Source organism: Notamacropus eugenii, chromosome 4, assembly GCF_028372415.1.
Source record: "Notamacropus eugenii isolate mMacEug1 chromosome 4, mMacEug1.pri_v2, whole genome shotgun sequence".
Taxonomy (NCBI): Eukaryota; Metazoa; Chordata; class Mammalia; order Diprotodontia; family Macropodidae; genus Notamacropus; species Notamacropus eugenii.
Window position 1 is genome coordinate 373,087,964 of NC_092875.1, and position 25,768 is coordinate 373,113,731.

Here is a 25,768-nt window from a genome sequence, read left to right on the forward strand (position 1 = left end):
AGATGCACTGCTTCTGCAGCTCGGGAGCGCGCCTCTGATTGGCTGGCACCGCCTGTCTGCCTGATCCGCTCCTCTCCTCTCTTCTCCTCTCCCTGTCTCTCTCCCTTCCCCTCTCTCTCCTTTACTCCCTTTCCCTCCTGCCCCGTTGTTTTTTCCATCTCAAGCACTTTTGGGTTAGAGCGCATTCTACAGCACCAGGGCGCAGGTCCTCTTTAACCCTCTCAGCAAGGTCATGTGGTAGGAAAGCATAGTTAATAATAATAATAATAATAATATTAAAAGCAATCCTTGTCTAACAGCAGCGTCTCTGCCAGAAGGACCCTGTAGGACTACAGCTCTTGAAAAATGACAGCCGGGACTCCGTGACAGTTAGTCCATCAATCCCTCGTGGAGAAGGGAAGGCAAGGGTAAGAAGGGGTTTGGCTGTCAGATGGAGTGGGAGTGCGCACACGGAGGGAACAGGGAAAGCAGGCAGAGAGGCAGTGATGTGGCAAGCTGGTAATAAATTTTCATATCTCAGTGCAAAGTCGTCACAGCCTGCTAAACATTCAACTGCTGGCTCATTCATCAGTGATCCATAGTCTGGTGGTGGCACTGAGATTTGGCTTGAATGATGTCCTTTAATGCCGTACTCCAATCTAGCCAGGGCAGGGAAGGGTTTGCAAGAGATAGATCAGCCCCTTCTTTCCCCCTCCCCCAACCCCCAGCTTTACATCTATAAAGATGTAAAGCAACTGCATAGGCTTGCTAACCTGCTCTGCTTGTGCAGCTATACCTTCAACACACACATACAGAAATGATCACCTCACCTCGACATTACCCGAACATGAACTGCAACTGTATATAATTTCCACAGCCTCAGACAACCGTTTGTTAGCGCTGCTTGACTGTAGGCAAAATTGTTGCCAACAGCTGAACTTTCCTTAAAGCTGTGTCTCCAACCAGCGTCCATACTAAGCTGCATTAGGTTTCGAGTTCCTTAGTAAATACATATATCTAAGCCTATTCAAACTGCCCAAGGTAATGTATTCAAAACACAATCCCAACACAGGGTTCACTCATTACGAAAATTAGAGAATAACAAAGAACTTCCTTTCCATCCAGTAAAATGTTGTGCCATGGGATAGTGTGGTTAGAGCAATCAGGTGAAGGTAACCAGGTTAAGAAGCTGGAGCACTGGAGAGCAAACGTAATTAAAACTATAAAATAGTTATCATGGCTGAGGACAGGTGGTAAGGAATATCCTTTAACTTGCTGTGGCCTGGATAAGTTTCTTCACCTCTCTGAATTTTGGGTTTTTTAGCTGTATAATATAGATTTTAAAAATGCACCATTTATCACGTTCCCCCCAAAAAACAACTCATTATTATATCTATATCTACATACACACACATAAAGAATTTTATTATTATTGTTATTATTGATCCAAATGTTTAAAATTGTCTGGATATGGTTACTCTGAATCATTTGAAAAGGCAAGCAGTACATTTTGGAGATTTTATTCCTGGAAGGAGAAAATTTAATTTGTGGTCCTAGCAGGACATCAAATAGAAAAGCAAGCAATCAACTCTTGAAGCAACATGTTTTCTAGTTGTATAAAAAGAACTCCCTGAAATTTTACATGCACACACACTCAGTCATACATATATATATATTATGTATATGTATGCATCCATGTTATTTATGTATGAATGAATGTATCTTGTTGGTAAAGGAGATGCTTGAAGTCAGAGATAGGAGGATTTAGATTTGAATACAAACTCTCAGAAAGATGTGGAGCAGAAATAGCTTGAATGTGTCATCTTTTATGTCCTCTGGTCACGCAAGTAGTACATATGGATCAATGCTATGATGCATTTTGGGTGCACTGCATCATTCAGCTTCATGTTTCAACAGGATACCTTTTTGTTTAATGTCCAGATTTAAATGTTTGCCCTTCTTTTTTTGTGGTAGCGGCTGAAGGAATCTTTCCTATACCTTTCCCTGATGGGAAAACTGTAGAAAAACAAGGAATGGGGAAATCACACCAAATAAAGGGAAGAGGAAAAGAATTTCTGAGTGTTGGGGTCAAATACTTTCATTTAAGAATACCACCCTTAGTCATTCTCCAAAGAAAGCCAACTCAGTTTATTTTGTTGTCTCTAGAGAAAAAGAACCAAAATATTAATCTGCTTGCTTGCTACTGAAGCAATTGCTGAGGCATCACCAATATGCAACCCAGGGAAATACTTGAAAACAAAATGTTTTCTTGTAAGACTTCCCCAGTGCTTTTCCCTGGCTAAACTGTAATAAGCATAACCAGGGGATATTCATACCAGGAGTTAACAGGCACTTCCTTTTGAGGGGGATGCTATGCAGAGGTAAGTGTGAGCCAGGTCAGATAATACCATTCATCTCCAGAAGCACTGTTCAGCAATGGAGAATTTGTTTATCTGGGTCTTTGTTCAGATTAAGGAGTCAGAATCCCCAAATGATACAAGACACATTGAAGTTATATTTCCAGAAGTTTCTTAACCTAAAAAATGCCAAATACTTTTCCTGCCTTGGAAATGGTAAATGACCGGCAATTTTGGCTCTCTTCTTGTGATCAGAGGTTGAAAAGAAAAAAAAACAAAGTAAAACACTGAAGCATTCAATGTTTTCCGGAAATTTATGTTGTGAGAAGGTGCTTTTTTCTGTCAAAGATTACCTCTAAAAGTGGACACTGTGTCAGTCATCAGAATTTATTACTGAACTAATCTCTGGAACTTAAAGAATAGAGCTTGCTAGGTCTGAATTCCTTCTTACATTATCCTGAGAGTTATAAGAATCATTTTAGAGAGTGACACCAAAGCATCCAACACCCGATTGATGTCAGATAGACTATAGAAATAGCAAAGATAAAATTGTAATGCTAACCTCTGATAGTGCTTTGAGGCAAGCCTAGGAAATTGTAGCCCTAGGTTTCTTTCCATGCTCAGTTTTGTCCTGAAAATTCAAGAGGTATTACAGTCTTAAAAGGTTTGAATAGAGAAAGTGAACCTAAAGACAACCTAGCAACTCCCTTTTTTCAGTATAGTAATTGAGATAGGAACTGCAAAAAGGCCATGCTTTATTTCAATTATTTGTTACTTAAAGCTTCATCTGCTTACAAAAGTACCACTAAAATGAATTTATTGGTTTTGAATTTTAAAAGGCCTTTTCAGCAATTGGAAAAAATAAACACACAACTGTCTTTCCTGTCCATTTTTTAATTTAATCTGTTACTACTGTGTCATTATACTACTGATAGCTTAAAAAGCCTTTCCCTGTAGTATTAAGCATACATGCAAAAAAAGAAGATTCTTTAATCTTTTACAAGGTAGTAATGGCAATCTTGGAGAGCAGTTAAGAAAGAAGGTATAGAAAGTACTTTATAAGTACTTGTTGAACTGAATTTGTTGAAGACATGATCTATCTGTGGGAGACAGCGCCAATAAATATGAATACAAAACCTATCCACAGCCACTCATAGTTAACAAGTTTTAAGAGTCGGGAGTGGCCATAAGCAGTGCCAGGTTGGATTAGTTTGTGAAATATTGTTGAAAAACAATTGTCTTTTGTAATGTCTGTAAGTGCACAGATGTAGTTTATTGGAGAGACATACAAACAGAAGTCTTCTTAGGACAGTGCAGGCCTTAGGGATGGAAGTGAGAAGTTATAGATGAGGGCTGGTAATGAGAATGTGTAAGTCATCTCCATTACAGCTACTGGTGGATGACAGGCTATGAATGGAATTATTTTCAGCACAAAGAGTAACTGTACAAAGGAAATAGAGGATGTATGAGAATTGGACCTGTGTTAAGGTCAGGTTTTTTCTGTTTCATAAACTGTGTCTTTATTCCACGTTTATTGCATTTAAAGAATCAGTTGTTTTGTTTTTCCTTATGAGCACACTGAATTTTTCAGATTGGTCAGAATTCTCTTACTCTGTTGCTTCAGTGGTACTCTATTCACAGATGAAGAATTAAAAAATAAAACCAGTTTACTAAGTAATATTAACATGGCAAATCTTCAATAGGTTAGCATTTTTTCCCCCCATTTCTACCTTTGAAAGAGGCAGATCACAAGAAACCCAGGTGCTATCAAGGGATCTTTAAAAATGTATTCATAATAATAACTCTTATGATATATTCTCAGATCACTCCCCCATATTAGTACAACTGTCTGTATTTTCTTTTATAGATCTACCTTTATATTGGTTTAGAATGTTAATTTATATATGCATATATCTGTATCTAGAGGGGTTAGGGAAGAGACAGGGGGCAGGAGAGAGGGAAGATGGAGAGGTAGGAAGAGGACTAGAAGGGGAAAGGGGAAGAGGGAATAAGATGGAGAGAGGGAGAAAGGGGGAGAGCAAGAGGGAGAGAGAGAGGAATTTTAATCTTTGTTGTGTCAGCATCATGGATCTTTTGGCAGTCAATTAAAACTTAAGGATCACTTCTAAGAATAAGGATTTTAAGTAAAATAAAATAAAACATGCTTAGAATTACAAAGAAAAACAATCATGTTGCAGTACAATTATCTAAATTTTAAAATAAAAAAAATATCAAATTCATAGACCCTAGGTTAATTAGTAATACATAGCATTACAGGATGCTCAAACATCAAAGAAACATCTATGTCCCCAAAATACAATATTTAGTAGGCAAGAAAATGGAGTTAGGTGGAATGGTTGGAAATCTAGCATTAAAGTGAAGAAGATCTGGGTTCGGGTCCAGTCTCTGATACATACTTCTATGTGACACTAGGTAAGTCACTCAACCTTTCAATTCCCCCCGACAATAATTCTTTTACTATAAATTGCAGAACGTATACTTAAGAGTTACATTGATAGAAAAAATTCCTCACCCGAAATTCTCTATGTCAGTGAAAGCAAGGATACTGTTTTAAAAAAAAAAAGTACCAAAACTGTAGTGCTAACCTCTGATAGTGCTTTGAGGCAAGCCCAGGAAATTTATAACCCTTTTCATTACATGTTCAGTTCAGTCGCGGAAATCCAAGTACTGTAGAACACTTCACCTTTCCCTCACATTACCAGGGGTGGGGAACCTGTGGCCCCGAGGCTGCATGTGACCTTCTAGGTTCTTGAGTGTAGCTTTTTGACTGAGTCCAAGTTTTACAGAACAGATAATTTTATTAAGGGGATTTGTTCTGTAAAGTCTTGATTAAGTTAAAGGACCACACTTGAGGACCTAGAGAGCCACATGTGGCCTCAAGGCCCCAGGATCCCCACCCCTGAGAGCCTAATCCCTTCTCTAGATTCATTGAAACAATGCTTCAGTTTATAGATAACATTATTTTATAGTAACGCACTTTCAAGATAGGTTTTAATGGTAAGTGTTGAAAAAGAAAGGGCTTTCTAGTAAAATTTCAGGCAATTCCAGCATCCCGTTTCTCAAGTACTCTGCTGCTTGAAGTGTTATTCTAGGATTTTTCTACTCCAAATTAAACCGTCAAAATATGAGATGGTAATTATTGGACACATCTTTTGTTGGACTTCTGTATTTTTTGAGGATGAGCATTTGTCACACATTCTGCACAAATTAATTTAAATGTAGCTCCCATTCATAACCACTGGATTAAACCTATACCAGACTGCATAGAGGAAAAAAAAAAAAAAGAAAAATCATGAAGACAAATTAATTTCAATGCCCTCTTCTAGGTTACAGAGAGAGAGAGAGAGAGAGATAAAATTTAGGAATGACATGGTTCACATCCCCTTAGAGTTAAACTGAATAGAAAATCAAACTATCTATTTATTGATCTTACTCTTGACTAAAGTCACACCTATACGTATTTCTACTTTATTTTGGTACCTAAATCTCACCAATCATGCATGACCTAAAAAAGTAATTACTCTGGTAATGGCCTAATTCTTCTTAAAATTTTGTATTATGTTATATATATATTTCTCATTCTACTCTTTTTTCCCTTCCTTGTATTCCAGCAATGTTTTTAATAGTATATTTTGTTGTTTTCATCTTAATGAATGTTGTTAGAAGGAAAAATGAATCACTGTAAAATCATACTATCTGCAAATTGAAATATTGTTTTAAGGGACCCAAGGAAAGGGAGAGGAAAAGAAATATTTGGGGGTTCTTTTTCCTTCTAATCTTTGCTGCATTTTGTAGCCCTATTTTGTAAGCCATTAATTAAAGCAATAAATATTTACTGAATGCCTATATTCTGGAAAAGGTGTAAATCAGAATAAATAATGCCCCTGCTTTCAAGGTATTTATAAATAGCTAAGAGAGATAAGATCCACATACAATTAAGCAAGGTGTGAAAATTATCCCAAGAGAGTTCATAGGAGTAAAACGTGGAAAACTTGGGAGGAGAAGCCTTTCTGGAGAGAGGAAAGACTTCTTATTGCCAAATGTTATCACTATGAAAATGTATGATACCTCAGTAGAATAGATAGCCAATTAAATAGCTTGAATTAAGAGGTGCTGGAAAGTTTTAAAAAATTATCTTGTCTAGAAAAGTATAACACTGTCTGAAATTACAATCCATATATTCCCCTGAATAACTAATTATTTCCAAGAAAATGAGACTTTAGGTGAAACAGTCTTGTTAGGGGCATTTTGTTGCATAACAACAGAAAGTTGTTGAACAGTAGAATAAAAAGTTATGTTCCAGAACAGTTAATTAATTCAATAGCATTACATAATGATAAAAATGAAGTTTTAGGGCAATAATATCTACTCATCTCATCAATAAAATATTGAATATAATTTTTTAATGATTTTTTTGTAGTAGAGTTATTGCTTACTTATAAAGAGAAGAATCAATTATATTTTTTAACTGGTTAGTTATGAGGCGTAAAAGAGAAGAATCACTAAAGAACATTTTTATAAGTAGGGAATTCAGGAGGAGTAACTTGTTTGGTGAAATAAAATTATGATGAAATAAGTTTGGATATGTTGAATTTGACATAGTGACAGGAAATCCAGGTGAAAATTTCCAGGTAGCAGTTTTAAATATGATGCTGAAGGTTGAAGGGTTGAGTGGAGATAGGAAATTGGGAATGAGTTATGCAAAAGTTATAACTGATTATCTCATGGCATGTGAATGCATAATGACAGTAGGGCAAATGACTAAACTTTGGATCTTTGAGAGACACCCAGATTTAAGAGCCGTTAAAGGAGATGATGAATTATTATAGGACATAATAAGGTTATGCCCTTTTTTAGAAATATTGTGTAGTTGTTAAAAACGTGGAAGAATGATGTCACATTAAGTTTCTTTCTTCTGAATTGATCCCTTTAAAGTATTCAACAATTCGCTTAGTAATCATTTAATAAACATCAGCTATGTGCTATGAAGTGTGCCATTTGATCCTTTGTCCTACAAAGAAATAATAAGATAGTAAATTGTATCCTGTGGTCTCTAAGAGAAACAACAATTCCAGTTTAGATAATTCAGTATTTCAGTGATTGTTCAGGCTCTTTGGAATATCAAAACTTAGATACATTCTCATTTATGTTTATTTTATTTACAGAGAAAAGTCAGCTGCATCTTCAATTTGCGATGCCAGATTCAGTGTTTATTATCATCTTTGTGTCTGTTCATGAGTACTTTAAGAATTAGACATCAACGAGCAGAAGGACTTTTAAAGGTAGGATCACTTTTGAAGTAGAAACTATCCAAAAGTTTCCATGGAACACTTAGGGGGACCAAGAGACCTGGACTTGAGATTTCATAGGTAATATCTTGTGAAGAAATTCCCTCAACCAAGACAGTTGAGTGACTTCTACAAAATGAAATACATACACACATACATACATATATATATACACACATACACACATACATATATATATTATGTATGTATATATATACACACATACACACATACATATATATATTATGTATGTATATCTAGGCATGTATGTATATATGTATGTATGTATATACATACATATATGTGTATATATATGTGACTGGAAGGAGTATCAAAATGTAAACTTTATTAGTCTTACTCTGATTATGCATAAGGACTACAAGCTTTTCAGTTCTCTGTAATGATGTTAGATGTCATTTTTAAAGATTAGCTATGTTGCTACAGTAAAAGAAAAAGCTTGAACATGACATACAGTCTATTTTTAACTAGGAAAAAAACTTAGAGTACTACTCACGGTTGTAAAGAATAGAACAGGCTAAAAGGAGAACACAATCTCTATTATTAATCAAAAGAGTATATTCCAAATGGATTTAATATAACCTGAGTTAACATGGGACAGTAGAGAGACAGGTTAAAAGAGAAAAATAGTTTATTTACTAAAATCTCAAGGTACCTTATATTAGTATTATTTCCTTTTTAATATTGTGAATCAATTATGTACACTATTCTAGAATTATTTATTTTCAAGTCTCTTCCACTAAATACAGACAAAGTCTTTGAGCAGTCCTAGGAAACAAGAACCGCACAGAAGACATATAACAGTAGCAAGAACTGAATTTCAGTACCTTCCACTCATATGTGTATCCAGTTGTGACATTATTGAGAGACCAAATGGGGTTATACCTTAACCTAATCAACACAGAAATAGAAACACATTTATACCCCATCCCCAAGTCCACTGTTCTTCTTACACATCAAAGTTTCCTCAAGCATTCATTCAATACTTTTGGAAGTTTTGCACACATTACTCCTAACTAGATGTTTAATCTATCACTACTACCAAGTAAATCCTGACATTGATTGGGTTATTTTTTATATCCTTTCTCTTTTAAATTTCCTCATGCCCTTACTATACTCTGAGGTTTGTTCCCTCCTTCTAGATGGTATAACTTATATGTTCTTGACAATTTTCTGGAGTTTTAACACTTTTGGTTTAACTTATTGTTGACAGTTTATTAGATCTTTAAATTACAAATCAATAAGATGTTGCTCAAACAGTGATATGTTGAATCCATTCACCAAATCTCCCAGCAACCATTATTACAACTATATTTTATCTGAGTACTTTTTGGATTTGATGTGTGGAGATACCTGTTTTAGAATCCAACATCTAACCCTTACTAATTATTTGACTGTAGTCTAGTATTAAATTCAGTTTCCTTATCTGTAAAAAACGGATCTATTTATATTTATATTACATACTTTACAAGATGTCTGTAAAGATTAAATGAGATGACATGAACCAAGTGGTTTGGACACATCAAAGTGGTATATAAATGTGGGGGCATAGCTAACTTGATTCATGAGGCTGGATCTTGAAGCAATGAAAATCCTATCATTAATAAATATATCTAGGATGGACCTACTTTTCCCTTTTTTCCCCAGTGTCCTCTCCTCCCCCCAGAAGATTAGAGATGAAATATTGACTGCTATTAGGGATAGTTAGCAACAAATGATTCATTTGTTGATATCTTCTAATACTGCAGGGTTTTAATTTTTCCTCAGTGAAAACAACCAGCAAAATCTTCAAATAGAACTAAAAGAAAGGATATATGCTCCACTAGTGTTTGTTCAGCTAAGATAGAGATTGTCACTTTTTCCAAGTATAAGAGTGAAAAAAATGTCCTCAGATAAAATTGGGTCTATCAATCACAATTCCAGTAGTATATGAAATAGGGACTATCTTCAGCCCAATCTGTTCCATCACTAGTAACCATTTATATGCAGTTTCACTATAATCTCTATCCCTTTAATGGTTTTCAGACAATATCCTGCCTTTATTCATGACTCTTATTATTTAGCTGATTCTGCATATCAGCTGTTTCTTCCCAAGTTACTCCCCAAGTCCATAAACTAATCGTAACCTTTGATCCAGTTATCCTATTATCATCCATATATCTCAAGAAAGAAAATTTTACAAGAAATACACAAAACAACCAAAATCAGAAAGACCAAAACATTCACAGAAAAACCTTTTGTGGTAGGGGAAAACTCCTGAAACAAAGTACATGTTTGAGAGAATGACTAACTTCATAGCGTCATGTTAGCGTAATAAGATTTTGTTGCCCAGTAATGAAAGACAGATATGAGGAATGCAGTGAAATATGGAGTAGCTTCCATGAATGCGTACAGTCAGTTGAACAGGTTGAGAACAATATGCACAAAGAGTACAATAATGTCCACAAAGTAGCACTGAACTCTTAATCATGATGCTGACTAATCTTAGTCCCCAAGGATGGCTGAGGAAATGTACTTTCCTCTTTTCGGTAGAGAGAAAGGGATAGACTACAAGAAAATATATTTTATACAGATATGATCGCTGTGTCTTTTTGGTTTGCTTAAATATTTTTATTTGTTACAAGGAGGGCTCACTTTGGGCAAAGGGGAACATATTAAGAAGTGGCAGATGCGAAGGCAAAAATAAAAAATATCAATAAAACTTTTTTTAATATAGTCAATTACTCACATTCTATTCTTGAAAGCCTGAGGATACAAAATGACTTGACAGGAAACTTGGAAATAGGCTAGTTTAGTTTGAGCAAAAGTAGCATGAAGTTCCTAAATTAGTGTTGAAGGACTACCAGTCGCATTATTTAGCACAAGCCCACAAGCTCATAGACCTGACAGGAAGGGGCATGATAACCATGCCTACAAAAATATTTATAGCTTTCTAATCCAAGGTCTCTCACTGCATCCAGGGTCATCTCCAATCATCCTAATCTACATCTTGCCACTGGATCCAGATGGCCCTGAAGGAGAGAGTGAGGCTGGTGACTTGGCATAGCTCTCTTTCACTTAAGTCTAATTCACTTGCAAGTCATGGCATCATCTTCCTGATGTCCTCTTCAAAAATGAAGGATATTCAACAACAAGTATAATAGTAGTGAATGAAAAAAAGGTGGAAGTAATGCTTCAAAGTGAACTGATTAAATATTCAGACAGTAGGGTATAACTTTAGAAGCAGCATACATATAAGTAATCATCACATAGAATAGTTTTAGGAAATACTTTCAAAATGTGATAGCAACTGGCTTTCAATTGCTAGTTTCAATCAGAACATTAAAGTGAATAATGCCATGATAAGGAGTCAGGGAACATCCTGTCCTGGGTCGGTGAAATTATTGCTCATTTCAACAACCAGCTCCACTTAGATGCACATACCCTAGGATTCTCAAAATTATAGGAAATTAGTACCTGAGAAGTTGGTATGATCAAAAGTTTTATTTTTATGTATAGCAAACAGTTAAAAAACAAATACACACTATGGCAAAATAGACAGCTAGAATCATGCCTATAGATAAAAAAAATTCACCAAGCACGAGAGGGAAGGAGTGTTTTTGGGAGGGGTACATGTTCAAAGCTAAATATCAGATAAGGAAGTTTTACAGCCTAAAAATAGGCTTAGTGGAGAACAAGTAATCAGTGTGTGAGGCGGGAAGGGACATTTCTAATGAAATCTAGATGTGGTAGAGAAGATCCTGCAGTTGCCTGTTGATATTAGGCTCAAGTGAGGATCAGATAGAAGGAGTAGAAGTCAGATAAGAGTCTGAGTTGGCTATGTGAGACAGAACAAAAGGAATGATTCTGGCTTCTGGAGTTGTCCAGGTTTTCTTAAATCAGAAGCAGAGAGTACTAAGGTTAAAATGGGTCAGAGGAGTGAACAAGTACAAAATGTTCTGTCTTTGCCTATATGCTTTATTATTATGACTATAAAATTTAAAAAATCAAAATTGCAATTACTATAACTATTATTATAAACAAAACAATTAGTAATATCAAATCATATCATATTATATCAAATCTTATGATATTATCTCCCCAATTTTAACTTGGACGAATGATGTGAAAGATTTCAAGGTTGAAGTGTAAGAGGTGACTTTTGACAGTTTATTATTTAGAGCATAAGTCTATTTAAAGAAAATTCAGTCGCTGAGTTGTCTACCTTAACTCTTCACTTCTCTGAGGCATAAATCTGACTGAGGGTACTAAGAGACAGTTGGTGAATTGAATTTTCTTTGGAGTTCTATTTGAGACAGTAGTTATTTGCATATGGTAAACTGTGTGGAACCTTGGAACAATGGAAAGTATGGTAAACTTCAATGATTTGCATATAAAGGATTAAAGAATGTTTATGTTAAAGCATGGGGAAATTCAGATATAGGCAATATTTTATGATTATCTATGAGTAATTATTAGTGGCACAGTGAATACAGCACTGGGCTTGCAATCAGGAAGACCTAAGTTCAAATTTGGCCCCAGACACATACTGGCTATGTGATTTTGAGCAAGTCACTTAATGCTGTTTGCTTCTGTTTCCTCATCTGTAAAATGTAACAAGAGAAGGAAGTATCTTTGCCGAGAAAACCCAAATGGTGTGAGTCATAAAGAGTCCGACACAACTGAAATAACTGAACAGCAACAAACCATGAATAACTATTAACCATTACTATGTAACAAGTAACTATTACTATGAGTACCTTAACTCCTCACAAACAGAATTAAGAATCTGGTTACAAACCATAAGCAAAAGTGGGATCATTCATAGAAGGGACTTAATTGTTGAATCATGAAAAATCATAAAGGGAAATGAAAGACCAGATCTTAGTTGTGTTAGATGGACTTGATACTCTCTCTTTTCCTGTCACTTATTCCCTGGCAGATTGTTTGGTCAATGACCCTATATGGCATTCTTTCTACTGTCACCTTGTACTGAAAAGAGCATATATTTGGTTCTCTATTGTGTTTTGATGCTGAGGAGAATAATCAGAAGGAGTAGAGAGAATATTTTGCTCTCTATTATGATTTGCTGTTTAGAAAAGGAAAACTGAGACAGAGAATATTCTCTTCATTGTTACCTATTGTTGCCAAGAGGTGAAAAAAATAATTCTCTTGACTCAAGTTTCTTATTCTTCTCAGCAGCAAAGTCCATACGTATATTATCACATTTGATTTTTACAATAGTTGTTTGAGGTAGTTGATATGGAAAGTCAGGATCAAGGAGGATTTAGTGACTTTCCCATTAATACCTCACACGGGGTCCATGATTGGGGATAGGGTCAAGATTTAAGCCATATCACTTCTGATTTGTTTCTAGCACTTTTCATTGTACCATAGATAACTTCATCTCCATAATGCCTTAGGTGATGCTCTATCTCAGAATTGCCCATAAAAATAGTATTCAATTCAACAGATTTGTATTGTATCTAATAAGCAGGGTTGTTTGAATAAAAATCATCAACTTTTATTAAGATGGTAAACTACCATTAAAAAATTATCGGTGAACAAATCCAGACTTTAGAAAACTAGAGTAAAATGTTAAAAATGGTTTGTGAAATGTTTTGTGGGGCTGGGAAAGACCCCCTTCCCTGTTCAATGATATAAATTGAAGAAAGACTTAAAATCTGAAACCAATTCAAGACGTAAAAGCTATCTTTCTAGCATAGTATATAGAGGAAATGTTGGTATGATGAAGATAAACCTACAGACTGACCAAAAGCATTTTAAAATATCTCAGACATAATCCATCAGACAATGTCAGTATGAAAATAAGAATTCTGAAGTGTAGTAATGGTTTTAAATTTCCACTGATATATATGCATTTGTTCCACTGAGAACACAGCAGTGAAATATGACAAAACTATTGAAATCATAGCAAGTTCTACTCCACATTTTTATCAAAACAGTATTAATAATTGTACTAACTTCCAGAGTGCTTTAAAAGTTTTTCAAGCACCTTTACATATTTTCAATCATTTGGTCCTTATATCCTTGTGAGGTAAATGCTGTAATCCCCTTTTACAGGTCAGAAAGCTGAGGTTGAAAGTCATTAAATAGCCTATCCGGGATAACACAGCTAATAAGTATCTGAAATAAGATTTGATCTCAGGGCTTTCATATTCTAGGTTCAGCACTGTAAACCAATTCACCATTTGCTTGCCTAAATGCCTAACTTAAATCTGCAAAGAAATTTCTGTTGTTCAGAAAATGTGAATAGATTTTCCTTAATAATATTACTGCTTTCATTTCTAGGCCCACTCTGTCAGACATTGAAAACGTCTTATCAAATAAAACTTAGCTGCTTATTCAGATGGTCATGGCCCAATAGCCATATTACACAGCTGATAAGACCAATCATTAGCTAAGGAAAAATTCCCTACCTGTCCTTATTCATGTAAGTAGGAAAAATAATAATGATTACAGAATCACTGACTCACAATTGGGAAGGATCTTAGAGAACGTAGAATGTGATCTCATTTTACAGATGAGGAAGCTGAGACCCAAGGAACTTACATGATTTGCTCAAGCTTACATACGCAGTAAGTGGTAGAGTGCATATTGAAACCCAGATCTTTTAGCTTCAAAGCAATAAATGGTATTTCCACTTTATAAAACTGCTCTGTCCTAGGATGAAAGGATCATAGAACAACCGGAAGGGAACTCAGAGGCTATCTAGTCCAATGAAGAAACTGAGGCTGAGGCTGTATATGTCATCATTTTTTTTTCACTAGCAATTTTGTCTTTTCATTTGGGCAGCTAAATATCAGTCAAGTAACAGAGGTTTTCTTTCTTAGATAAATTCAATTCTGGGAACTTACCTGTACTTCCAGAAATGGTGAGGCTGGTTTGTATTGTGTCCTTAGAAGAAAACTGAACCAAGCAAGAAAAGGTCCCAGGAACAGTATGATGATTACTTTTGATCCTAGATAAAATTATAAAATAGGCAAAGTTAGTCTCCAGGATCTTTTAGCTCCTGAATTTTTGTTTTCTGTTTTCTTTTTTAGTGTTCTTCTCCATCCTATCTCTGTCACTTGCCCAGGACACCAAGAATACTTGTACTGTATCTTCCCTGCCAGAAAGAAAGTTGGTCTTATTAACCATCCATACCTAAGAATAAATCTATTTATACCAATATCAAATATCTTAAGAGGATGGAAGTTTGAGGAATTGAACACAATGAATTTCAAATATTGCCATACTTCACATCAATTTTTCCAACCAATGACATTTTGTCATAATATTGGTAATATATCATAAAATCCTATACTCACAGTAATTTGCACACCTACCCAAGAGTTCTGTGTTCATATTAGATTTTTCTCTATCCTTGAGATGTTAAATTTTTTGATATTAATCACAGTTACAGTAATAACAGTATGCAAGTATTTCACTTAGAGGACCCAGTTCGTTTTTTTTTTTTTTTTTTTTTTTTTTTTTGTAGCTTCCACATTCACACCCTACAGGTGCCAAGAGAATACAAAGTAAGGAATCCTAGGGAAACCAAACAAAATAAAAACAAACAAGCAAAACAAAGATTGAGATTGTTGCTTTAACTCATAGTAAAACTTCTGTAAGTTCAAAGTCACTGTCTCTTTGGCATTTGCATGAGGGCTGCTCGGAGATATTTAATGTCTGAACCCTTAGGATCTAGCTTTAATGAATTTATCTTCCCCTACTACATATTTTACTGAAGCTCAGAATTGCTTCTCTGTTCTATTTCTCTCAGACAATTGATTTTGTGTTAGCAATTGTGGACAACAGATTTGTACTATATTTGTGCCTTTCTACCACAAATCTCAGGGTTTCCTCTGACATTGTCAGGTTTATTCATGTATTCAGGCATTCTAACTAATTCATCTGAGCCCTCTTACACTCTCAGATCTTCATAATAATCAAATTTAAGTTTACCAAATAATATTTTGCCTATCAAGGACTGGTTTTTTTTGGGCGAATTGAGTACCTGGGATTTTGTTATTTTAAGACACTTCTGATATGGAAAAGGCCTTTATTGATATAGATTTGCAATGTATTAGCAAATCTATAACTGTGAGTCTTAGAGAATTGCCTGGGCCCCCAAGAAGTTAAGTGACATTCCAAAGCCACCTAACTGCACTGGTCTGCCTCTGCTCAGGTACATAAGTTTCCATTCATAATATTGCTGCCATGGACCCACTGTCTTTAGTTTAGCTTTATTTTAAGTAAAATCATATTTCTTTTGAATTAAAAAGCAGTATTAGATGGGTTACTCCTAAGTTGGGATTTCAGACATAGTGCTATGGGAGACTTTTTTTAATCTTTATTCAATTTTTTAAATATTTATTCAATTAATAATTTTTTTTAAGTGGCTACTATTCAAAAGATACCACATTAACTCATCCCCAGGGATACAATAATTAAGACAAACAAAATCCTTGTCCTCAAGTAGTCTACATTCCCAAAATTTTATGTCCATACACAATAAAGAAACATGATGGGAAAGTGAAATTGAGAATTCATAGGGCATATGTGCTTATATGGTGGTGGTGGAAAGGGTTACATATAAATTTTGGAAAAAAAGGATTTTAATAAGGTAGAGAGGACATACATTTATAGCTTGAGTGATAGTTTGAATAAATTCATAGAGGAAGGAGGAAAGGACAAGTCTGCGTAAAAATTAATCAATATATTCAGGTGGAACGCAGATTATACAAAGAGGAATATAACTAAATAAACTGAAAAGATAGACTAGACCTGAACTATGAAGGTCCTTAAGTGTAAGGGTATCAAAATGCGGAGCCATTTCAGCAGGAATGTCATGGTAAAATCTGCACATTTGGGAAGCTCTATGAAGCATGGAATTAGGAGGTAATTGCAATAGTTCAAAAGAAAGTAAATGGTGGGGTGGACAAGGAGAAGGCACTAAAAGTAGAAGGGATTGCTGTAAGAAATATTGCCAAGTCATAATCATTAGGGTTTTGCACTTAATTTGGAGTTGTGAGAAGAAAAAAAAAGAAAGGTTAGTCACAGAAGATTGAGATTTAGGGCCTGGTGACATTGAGAATGTTATATTATCACCAGCAAACAGTTGAAAATGCAGAAGTGGTGGCCTTCAATTCACGCCACATACATGAAAACTTCTTCCATTTATTCATTAAAAAACAAACAAAACAAAAGCCTCAATGTAATTGTGATTAAATAACTGATATCTAGTTCTATATTTGGAAAAGCACAACTTGAAACTTTCTAAGTCTTATGTGCATTCCTTTTTTCTTACTATATCTGGTAAAAAGTAATGTGTACCTTGGGTGAAGAATTATGGAATTTTGGAAATATTATTTTACTTGCCTATCTTTTAAAATATTTAAACATTTTAAACATAATAAGAAACTCATTGATTTGTGAAAATATATATACTTACCTTTTTTTAAAAAAATATAAATATTTCATTAAGATTCTGAGAACAGGATTTTTCTTTAAAAAAAATCCATTTTAACTAAACAAGGGTATACAATTGCATTGCCATGCTTCTCTTTAGAGTCACATGTATGCACAAATGAGAAACAAAGTAACTTTTTCTCCAAAACCCCCATAAAATAGAGTAAAACATAAGCATTTTTTTTCACTGGAGGTATATATCAAGTATATTTCACAGACTCTGTGCTATAATGATCTATTAATTTAAAATATGCATGCTCATCACATTTTCTTTTGGGAAGAAGAAGGTGTTAAGAGATTAGTAGGAGTACAGGATTTTTGAAAAATGTAAAAAAAAAATGGGGAAGGGTAGGGAAGAGGGAAGGAATAAGCTTTTATGCATTGCCTACTATGTGTCAGGCACTAAGCTAAGTGCTTTAAAATTATTATCTTATTTGATCCTCATGCTTTAAAATTATCTTATTTGATCCTCATAACAGTCCCATGAAGTGGTTGCTGTTATTATTCCCATTTGATAGCTGAGGAGACTGAGACAATTGGTGTCATACAGCTCATAAGTATTTGAGGTCAAATTTGAACTCAGGTCATCTTGACAGTCCCATCAACTCCATCCACTGAAACACCTAGCAAAATGGTATTTTTATTTCAAATTGAATTTAATTTTCCTCTATGATTTGCCTAAAGAAACATGATTCCCTCATAGTCTCCAGAAGACTATGACTCTGCTCAAACCAGTTGACTTTAATGCTTAACCCAAAGACAGATGTTCTATGTATATTGTATTGCCAGAGATACTCTATGCCAGAGATATTCCAAGAAGGAAAGTCAATGATAGTATACAGTGATGGATACTTTGTTCCCCTCAAGGGCAGTAACTTCTTCACATTTCCCAAATGACCTTGTGTTTTTTCTGCTTCTGAAATAGACTACCAAATCTCCTTTGCAAATAATTTCTTCAGGTTTGCTCTGTCAGGAAGGATGAAGAAAATAAAGGCATGACCACAGAGCCTGAAAAGGATATATTGAAACATTAACCTAGAAATTGAGATATAATCAATCTATCAATTACCAAGCATTTCCTAAGAACTTACTATATACACATACTAGACCCTGTTCTAAGAACTGAAAGGGAAATGATCTCTGTCCTCAAGGATTCACTTGTGGAGACATATGAACATTTAAAAAGTGTACAGAAAAATAAGGGAATTTTGGGGAAGGCACTGGCAGTAATTCCTTTAATTTTCGTAAGCATAGTTCTCACAATACTGATTTGATTAACACGTCAAATATCAATATATGAATCTAACCATTTAACTATCCATAAAGGCACTTCAACAGTTTTATTATTGTAAATACCTTGGAGAATATCAGTACATTTTAAAAATCACATTTTTTATTGACCTATCAAGAAAGGCATATTCTATGAGAACAATGAGATCTCTACAACAATAACAAAAAGGAAAAAAAAACCAAAACATTTTCTTCATCTTCAAAAGGCTGTAGTCAATGATCTCCAAAGTTCCCTTTCAGTTCAAGAATTTTTTGAGCACAATTTGAGCTGGAGCATTTAGCTGGCTGAGAAGAGGCTTTCTATTTTCATGAAGTTTTTTGTTTGTTTTTTGTTTCTCCTCCAGGTGAGAAGATTGCAAATGCTATGAAATTGCTCAGAAGTCCAAAGAGACAGGAAGCTAGGCTCTATTCACTAAGATACTTTCCACAGTGAATATTAGCTAACACCTAGGATGTGTACAAGCAACTTCATTTTGAGATGATAAGGGAGCCTCACTGTGATTTCCAGAATCTTTAGGGGTTTCTGTAAAGGATATTTCTGAAGTAACTGGTAGGGTTCCAGGAAATTTTTTTCCTTCCAAAAAACAAAATTGCCAGGGATCAACCTTAGTGAACATAACTATATTAGAGAGTGACAAAAAAAATTAAAGAAGGCAATCTATTCTTCTACTCCAAAAATGACATCTCTGCCCTGTCTTACTTTTTATTTATTTCCTATAAGGAAATTTAACAAGGTTAAGTTATTAATCTATCACAAGCATGCAGAAGGTTAATAATTTTGAATTGCTATCTATTGTACTCAGATATTTTAAAGTCCTTTCTATGAATGACATAGCTACAGATGTTGACCATGCTTTTACAATATCTACAAGGACTCTAAAGTTGTTAATTGTTTGGGGACAACAGACTCACACTGCTACAAAATCTGTTTAATATTCACCATTAATAAAAAAATTACCATGCAGCTATAAACAGATTTAAAATGTAAAATTTTAACAGCTTGCCAAAGCTGTCATGATTGTCTTCATTTATAGATATAGTCATGCCCTTGTGTTTGTGTGCGTGCATGTGTGTGTATCATGTTGGTGTTAAAATGTGAAATTAGAATTCTGCTTAGGTTACAAAACTACTTATACTCTAAACAGCTGCTTTGCAATTTGATTCTCTCAAAGGAATCCTCAAAGGAATCCATAGACCAAACCCAGGTTATCATCGACACTGTGGTGCTCTGTTGTCTATCAGACTGAGCTCTTTCTTTCCACACCTTTTTGAAACTATGAACAACTCTAAGTAATGGTTGGGGCACTTGATTAAAGAAGTCAAAAAACTTAAAAATAGATGTTGAGTCCATTATATAGCTAACCGATTGTAAAAGCAAGCACCCCATCATAAACAGGAGTGCCTATCACAAGTTCTTTGATTTGCTTTTCTAAAAAGAGAGGCAACTTTTGAGGGGTCAACAATCACTTTAAACAAAAAAGCAAATGTATCATTCACTTAGTTCAGGGTAATAAAGTCAGCACCCTGAACTTCAGAGAAAATACAGAGAAATGAAAATCAACATACATGGTTCCCATCTGATGTAAGTAATACACACATCATAGATCAACAGACAGATCCACCTGTCTGACCATTACATACATACATAATTACCAGAGAGAGAAGCACCAACATCTGAGTTTTCAAAGCCAAGAGTCTCCCCTGGCCAAACAAATACTTCGAAAAAGTAAACCCTGAAGTAAAACCAGTATTTGCACATTTTTCAGAGCCAGAAGGCATCCCAACGCTTGAGAACCAGTGCCTCCTTAACAAAAGGTGTGGACCTTCCTACAAATCTTCCTTAATCAAACTCCCCTTAATGGGCCTGCCCATTCTCATTAAGAAGCAAAATTATATTAAGAACAAGCAAAAATGCATTATCAATACACTGATAAATTCCAAAACTATTCAGAAAAGTTTTTATCATGTGGACTCTAGGATATTCAAAGATGCTGTACCTTCTTAATATAAGAAATATAATAATATGATATATAATATAATATATTACAAATATAATAATATATTACAGAATATATATTATATAAATTATATGTAATATATTATAGAATATAATGTATATTCTAAATAATATAGAATATATATCATATAATATACATGCTTTATATGTATATATAATATATAATGATATAATTCTTAGTATAAGAAATGCTAGGGAAGGTGGCCTAGTGCTACCAGATCTCAAATTGTATTGTAAAGCAGCAATTATCAAAATCACTTGGTACTGGCTAAGACACAGAAGGGTAGACAAGTGGAATATGCTAGGTACTCAAGACACAGTAGGCAATGAATATTGCAATCTACTGTTTGATAAACCTAAGGACCCCAGCTTCTGGGATAAGAACTCACTGTTCGACAAAAATTGCTGGGAAAACTGGATAAAAGTGTGGTGCAAACTAGGCATAGACCAATGCCTGACCCTGTACCCAAGAATATAATACAACTGTGTACACAATGTAGGTATAAAGATTGATACTATGAACAAATTGGTGGAGCAAGGAATAGTGTATTTATCAGATTTATGGAGAAGGGAAGAATTTTTGACTAAAGGAGAGATAGAAAGCATTATGAAGTGCAAGGTGGATAATTTTGATTACATTAAACTGAAGAGGTTTTGCTCAACCAAATCCAATGCAACCAAAATTCGGAGGGATGTAGAAAACTGGGAAAGAATTTTTTTCAGCTAATGTCAGTGATAAAGGCCTCATTTCTAGAATATACAGAGAACTGAGTCAAATGTACAAAAATACAAATCGTTCCCCAATTGATAAATGGTCAAAGGATATGAACAGGCAATTTTCAGAGGAAGAAATTAAAGATATCTATAGTCATATGAAAAAATGCTCTAAATCACTACTGATTAGAGAGATGCAAATCAAAACAACTCTGAGGTACCACATCATACCTATCAGATTGGCTAACATGACAGAACAGGAAGATGATAAATGTTGGAGAGGATGTGGGAGAGTTGGAACACTAATACATTGTTGGTGGAGCTGTGAGCTCATCCCACCATTCTGGAGAGCAATTTGGAACTATGCCCAAAGGGCTACAAAAATATACATACCCTTTGACCTAGCAATATCACTTCTAGGACTCTATCCCCAAGAGATCATAAAAATGGGAAAGGGTCCCACATGTACAAAAATATTTATAGCAGCACTCTTTGTGGTGGTCAAAAACTGGAAATCAGAGGGATGCCCATCAATTGGGAATGGCTGAATAAATTATGGCATATCAATGTAATGGAATACTATTGTACTATAAGAAATGATGAACAGGAACTTTTCAGAAAGGCCTGGAAAAACTTATATGATCTGATGCTGAGTGAAAGGAGCAGAACCAGGAGAACTTTATGCACAGCAATGACCACAGCATGCAAGACTTTTTTTCTGGTAGACTTGAAACTTCATAGCAATGCAAGGACTTAAAAAATATTCCCATTGGTCTTCTAAGCAAACATGGCTTCCACGTCCAGAGAAAGATCTATGGAATTCAATTGCAGAATGTAGCAGATCATTTTTTTTTTTGTGCATATTGCATTTTGATTTGTTAGATAATTTCTCCCATTTATTTCAATTCTTCTACACAGCATGATTATAGTGAAAATGTATTTAATAGGAATGAATGTATAGAACCTATATAAAATATGCCATCTTTGGGAGGGAGGAGGGAGGTAGGGAAAAATAATAATCTAAATTGTATGGTAGTGATTATAGAACACTGAAAATTAATAAAATTAATTAAAAAAATAAAGATTAGCAACTCAAAAAAACTGAGTATAGATGTTATAGATGATTTTCAGAAATATTACTTTTGTACATTATTTTTGATAGTTGTATTTCCCAAAATATTTTGGAGGAATAATTAAAACCCAAACTTATTTTCAATTAAAAAAAGAAGCAAAATTATATTAACAATAAGCAAAAATACATTATCAATACACTGATGAATTCCAAAACTATTCAGAAAAGTTTGTATCACGTGGAAGCTAGGGTATTCAAAGATTCCATACCTTCTTAATATGATAGAATTTGTATATACACAAATGTAGCTTTTTGAACTGTTTGGTTTTTTTTTTTTGTACCAACTCAGATTCTTTGCAACTTTGTGGTTAGTGACCTACTGGTCTTTAAAGACACCTTCCTTTGCAAGATCATGCATCATAGTCTTAGAATTTTAAAGGGATTGTAAAGGTTATCTAGTCCGTTAAGGGGCAATTTTTATTTTACATTTCATTGAGAGTAGAGATTATTTCATTCTTTGTACGTGTCCTTGATGCTTAGTGCATTGCCTAGCATACAATAGATGTTTAATAATAATTAAAATAATTTGATTAATTGGATATATGAAGGCTTTTCTAATCATCCCACCTGTTGGTGCTTCCTCATAAATCATCATATCTTTTTCAAATGTATTTTCTAACACTCAATACCTTTTCTCTCCTAATGAAATGCAAGATCCTTTAGGATTGCTTAATTTTCATTTTCCTGACCCATAGTAGGTACATACTAAAGGCATGCTGATTGATGAAAAAAAAACATCAAAGATTACTTGGTAATCAACTTGTTAATTAACTCCATATTGATTTCTCCCATTAATAAAAACCTCAGTGAAACCAAGTCCTTTCATAGCTTCATAACTGCATGATTTCTGAGCTATTTTGTAACCTAAACTGAGAATGACACATTGGTTTATGCAACCAAACATATATTTGATGTTTTGATGCATTTTTCTTAAATGCTGCTAACAGCATAGCAAGTGGGTTATTGCATGATACAAAATATTTTTAAATTGCATATTTAAGTCAAAAGATACCCTGCTGCTTAATGTGCTGTTTTAAAGAAAGGATACCATAGTTTGCACAGTCACAAACACCAAATATTCACAACACTCTATTGACTCTTTGTAGGAAATAGTAATGGAGGCCCTAAGAATTCAAATCTACAAAGTAAAGAACATTATGAGGAGCCCTCAGACATTACAAAAAAAATCTCATCCCACAAGTGGTCAATTTCTGTTTAATAGATATTGAACCTTCTAGCCAACTAGGTGCCATAGTGCACAAGTGTATGCTACATTAAAACATTTAATATTCTCAAGAAGTACATAGCATCCATGTAATCATTTTTATTATAAAATTTTTGAGTACATTTGCTATATCTTAGCTTTTCTTCATTTTTTCCCTTTTTTAAAAACATAATTTTGAAAATTTGCCAGGGCATCTTGAAGATTGATGAGGGAGGGTCATTCACCTATTAGGGACATAGGAGGGATAAAACATATTGAGGGATATAAGATATCCACAATCTAGGGCAGATACATGGAAAGGGTAAGGAGGGAGATTTACTTGGTCTCAGAAATAAGAAAGGAGACAGTGTTGGAAAATAAATGTTAGACATTGTTCTACCACATAGGAAGCACAAAATATGATAGAAAATTTCAATCTTAAAAAAAAAAAAAAACAGTCCTTTGTGAAGAAAAATGAATTTGAAAACTTCTTTTATTTTATCCCCTTAGAGTCAAGCCCATAAAGAGATGACTCATATATGAGAATAAAGCCTTATTAATTAAACTGAAGAAGTGAATAGTGTTTCACATATTACAGAAATATTTCCAATTAACAACCATCCTACAATGTTTATCCAAGATCCTGAGCTAAGAATTCAAATAAATATCACTAATGAATTCTTCTGTAGCATAATAGACATTATGATAGTGAATTTCTTGAGATTCCCTTATATAGCATATACTGTGCATATGAATCTCTATGCTGGGAATACAAAAATTAAAATGGCTATTCACTCTTTAGAATCCAGCACAATCTTTCTCAGCTAAACAGAATCAATATAAACATCAGAAAACACATATCCCATAGACACAACTGCCATTGGTTAATAGCACCTGGAAATTTTATCTCTAGAAAATAGTCACCGAAGAGCCACCACACAAGTTATCTGCATTTATAGTTCAACAAGCAGCACAAAGGACAACTCTCTCTGAAATGAGCCAAATGGAGGTGACAGTCATCCCCATTCTTACCACTGAAAATTTCTTCAGTTGGCTTGTAGTTTTATGCTTCACTGAAAACTCCCCATTAGGCAACTTAACATAAAATGATGCCCTATAGTCTCATAAGCAAATTGACTACTTTATTTGGTACATATTTAAGAAAGGCTCTCTGTTTCTACACCATGTATACACCATGCACTGTTTTCAAGAGAACTAAAATAGTAACATAAGAAGTTTTGTCAAGAAGAGGAAACTAATGTGACAACTTAGAAGCTGATTTAGACTAAATAGAATATAATTTGTTTAATGAACCCTTCTACAGTCAGATGTGCTATGGGTTTATCACATGGAAATTCAAATGTATAAATTCCATTTTTAAATAATTTTGGGAGATGATAATAACAATAGTTATTATTATTAGACAACTATCAAACTTTTTGCTGTTGTTTCTGTTGTTTTGTATTAGTGCTGTGTTTTAATTTGCCCAGGGAACTCCTAGGAAAGAAACTCTGTCTACTCTGGCAGATCCTTCCCTGGTCTGCAATTTATTATCTTACTGAGTTGCTTGGGGCACTGAGAATTGAGAGGCTTACCTAGGGTCATATAGATAATGTATATCCAAGACAGAACTTGATCCGAAGTTTTTCTTTATCTCAATGCCCACACTGTCTTTACAGTTTGGGAAAGAATTGTATTTGGTCCTCAACTCTGAAGATATTTGGAAAAATCAGATAAACAATTTGCCGCCTACAAACAACTTGAAACTAAACAAGTTTCACAAAGGTTAATATTCTCTTTTCCTTTTTAAATTTCTTACGATAAACTTTTCTTAACGTCAAGGATAAATCAACTGATCATTGCTGACTAATGTTTATAAAACAAATTACAGTGTTTGAAAATAATTACGCATTATCTTTGAAAATGTGTAAACGTTCAGTGGATATCATAAAATAATTCCTGAAGAGAGAATGAGAGACAGAAAGAGACAGACAGAGACAGACAGAGACAGAGAATGAGGCAAAGAATTAAGAATCTTTATATCATTTAGACTTTGAATTCTTTCCTCTTCACATCTAAGGAGGCTTTAAACAAAACATCATTCAGAGAATAAAGGAGAGGTAGCATTTTTCCAATCTTCTGTTTCCTATGTGTTCCTATCTTTAAACTTTTTTTTTTTTATTATTTTCCCCTTTGGTGAAAACAAAAAGAAACTGGTTCCCATCACTCAGGAGAGAAGCTAGGCATCCATATTTAAGAAGAAAACTGGAAATAATATCTCGGAGAACAGCTGTG

The 25,768-nt window shown here is 34.3% G+C and overlaps 1 protein-coding gene and 1 long non-coding RNA gene across 2 annotated transcripts in view; one reads left to right on the forward strand and one right to left on the reverse strand.

The window, feature by feature from the left end:
* CDH18 (cadherin 18) overlaps positions 1–14,624 on the reverse strand; it is a 673,500-nt gene extending 658,876 nt beyond the window's left edge. Inside the window, exon 1 of the mRNA XM_072605468.1 lies at positions 14,521–14,624. The gene's annotated coding sequence lies outside the window, so the exon portion shown is untranslated. The remainder of the gene's footprint in view (positions 1–14,520) is intronic.
* LOC140501649 (uncharacterized) lies at positions 1–25,768 on the forward strand. Its single transcript, XR_011966284.1, has 3 exons — positions 1–407; positions 7,523–7,639; positions 25,684–25,768. It is a non-coding gene; the product is annotated as an uncharacterized lncRNA (long non-coding RNA).